The sequence below is a fragment of the Lolium perenne genome, unplaced genomic scaffold, assembly GCF_019359855.2.
Source record: "Lolium perenne isolate Kyuss_39 unplaced genomic scaffold, Kyuss_2.0 unplaced57, whole genome shotgun sequence".
Lineage (NCBI taxonomy): Eukaryota > Viridiplantae > Streptophyta > Magnoliopsida > Poales > Poaceae > Lolium > Lolium perenne.
Genome location: NW_027249015.1, coordinates 287501 through 290000, shown reverse-complemented (window position 1 = coordinate 290000; position 2500 = coordinate 287501). Strand labels below are relative to the sequence as shown.

At 55.6% G+C, this 2500-nt stretch overlaps 1 non-coding gene across 1 annotated transcript in view; it reads right to left on the bottom strand.

The window, feature by feature from the left end:
* Positions 1 to 2302: 2302 nt before the first annotated feature.
* LOC139834555 (28S ribosomal RNA) overlaps positions 2303 to 2500 on the bottom strand; it is a 3360-nt gene continuing 3162 nt past the window's right edge. Inside the window, exon 1 of the ribosomal RNA XR_011750255.1 lies at positions 2303 to 2500. This exon is cut by the window's right edge and continues 3162 nt beyond it. This is a non-coding gene — a ribosomal RNA (28S ribosomal RNA).

Genomic DNA, 2500 nt, shown 5'->3' with positions numbered 1-2500 from the left:
CTTACTGATCAGACATTGGCGCTGGACGCTTTTCCGACGCCGTCTGATTTGGTCGCTTTAGCCGATTCCGTCAGATGGCTGCCGCGCTACATGGTTTTCATGCTATTCGACCCGCGCGCTACGCCATCTGATCAGTTCACGTCGTTGGACGCTTTTCCGACGCTGGACCGATTTAGCCGCTTTTAGATTCTGCTGACATTATTGCGGGCGCCATGAGTTTTCACCGCATTCGACCAGCGCTGGCCACCTGATCAGACGCTGGTCGTTGGACGTTTCGACGGCCGTCTGACTTTTAGCCGAGCCGCTACGCGCATGGTTTTTCACCGCTACTGGACCAGCGCCGCGCTAACCTGATCAGACAAGTCGTTGGACGCTTCGACGCCGCCCCGATTTGGCCGCTTTTAGCCGATCTCCGATTATTGGCTGCCGCCATGAGCCATCATATTCGACCAGCGCCCACAATCTGATCAGACGCTGTCGCTTGACGACGTTTTCCGACGCCGGACCGATTTGGCCGCTTTAGTTTATTCCGCTGCAGATTATGGGCGCCATGGTTTTCACTGTTATTCGACTAGCGCATACTTAATTTGATCAGATGGCGGTTGGACGCTTTCCGACGCCGCCCGACTTGGCTGCTTTAGTTTATCTGCTCAGATTTGCCGCGGCGCGCCATGGTTTTTCACTACATTCGACCGACTAGCGCGCGCTTCACCCGATCAGACGCTGGCGTTGGCGGACGCTTTCCGACGCCGGACCGACTTGGCTGCTTTTAGCCGATCTGTCATTATTGCTGCGCGCCATGGTTTTCACCGTTATTCGACCAGCGCGCTTTCACCTGATCAGACGCTTCGGCGTGCCGTTGGACGCTTCCGATCGCCGTCTGATTGGCCGCTTTTAGCCGATTCCGCTTCGTCAGATTGCGCGGCGCTATGAGTTTTCACTCACTAGCGCTACGCTTACCCGATCAGACGCTTTGCCGTTGGACGCTCGACGTCGACCGATTTGGCTGCTTTCAGCCGCATTGCTGCTTTGGTTGGCGCGCCATGGTTTTTCATCAGATTCGACCGCCGCGCGCCCACCCGACTATAGTTCACCGTGGTCGTTAGACGATTTCCGACGCCGCCCGATTTAGCCGCTTTTTAGCCGATTCCGTCAGCATTATTGCGGCGCCATGGTTTTCATCAGAATCTGACCGACGCGCGCTTATCCGATCAGACACCGTGTCGTTGGACGTTCCGACGTCGGCCCGATTTAGCCGTTTTTATCCGATTCCGTCGGATGGGCTGCGTCGCCATGGTTTTCACCGTATCCCGACCAGCGCGCGCCCACCCGATCGTACGCTTCCGTGTCGTTGGACGTTCCGACGCCGGCCCGACTTAGCCGCTTTCAGCCGGTACTGCTGCTTTGGTTGGCGCGCCATGGTTTTTCACCGTATCTCGACCGCCGCGCGCCCACCCGACTATAGTTCACCGTGTCGTTAGACGATTTCCGACGCCGCCCGACTTAGCCGCCTTCGGCCGGTACCATCGCTTTGGCTGGCGCGCCATGGTTTTTCACCGTGTCTCGACCGCCGCGCGCCCACCCGACTATAGTTCACCGTGTCGTTAGACGCTTTCCGACGTCGGCCCGACTTAGCCGTTTTCAGCCGGTACCGCTGCTTTATTGGCGCGCCATGGTTTTTTCACCGTATCTCGACCGCCGCGCGTCCACCCGACTATAGTTCTCTCGTGGACGTTTGACGTTTTTTCACCGTATCACGAACGCCTCGCGCCATGGAGGTGCTACGCTTGTTTTCTCAAGTACATCGTTGTTACTTCTCGTGTCATGTTGGTATGATATTCCGTCTTTCCGCCATGTTTCTTTCAGTGCAAAGTTATTCACAATATTTGCAAGTGCCAAAACTATGATTCCCATGTTGCGAGCATACCTCTCTGTTACCACGGCATTCTGGATTTGCACTAGTGCATCCAGATTCTTTGCAGACTTAGACGTCCATCCGGACGGCCTTATGAATGCACGGATTATGAATTGTCATTCAAGTCTACGGCAAAGACCTACATTGAGTTCATATGTTCTCTCCGCACAAAGGCGGGTTCGTATGTCAGTGACTTGGTAAATTCTCAAACATGCATGTGCATGACACCGCAGTTCGCGTTCAAGTTGCTACGTGCATTCCGTTAGACCTTTGTGTACTTTCCCCATGACTTGGTGCTTTATCCAAAGGACTTAGAGATTTTGGGAGGCATCGTAGCTTGCACGATGGGGTTTCAACCTTTTTCCGAAATGAAGAGTTGGGGGAGGGACGAATCCGTGCGACGTGGGCTGGATCTCGCGGATCGTGGCAGCAAGGCCACTCGCCACTTACAATGCCCCGTCGCGTATTTAAGTCGTCTCGCAAAGGATTCAGCCCACCGCCTGCTAGGAAGGGAGCTGAGGCGGCCGGCCACGGCACATCGGCCGGACCGGCTTAGCCAATGGCACGGGCCCTTGGGGCGCAAGC